Source organism: Arachis duranensis, chromosome 6 (assembly GCF_000817695.3).
Source record: "Arachis duranensis cultivar V14167 chromosome 6, aradu.V14167.gnm2.J7QH, whole genome shotgun sequence".
NCBI classification, from domain to species: domain Eukaryota; kingdom Viridiplantae; phylum Streptophyta; class Magnoliopsida; order Fabales; family Fabaceae; genus Arachis; species Arachis duranensis.
In genome coordinates, this window is record NC_029777.3 from 90,027,653 (window position 1) to 90,027,858 (window position 206).

Consider the following 206-nt stretch of genomic DNA (forward strand, 5'->3'; position numbering starts at 1 on the left):
TGCCAGTTTGGGCGTTTAACTCCCATTCTTGTGCCAGTTCCGGCGTTTAACGCTGGGAATTCTAAGGGTGACTTTGAACGCGGGTTTGGGCCATCAAATCTTGGGCAAAGTATGGACTATCATATATTGCTGGAAAGCCCAGGATGTCTATTTTCCAACGCCGTTGAGAGCGCGCCAATTGGGCTTCTGTAGCTCCAGATAATCCG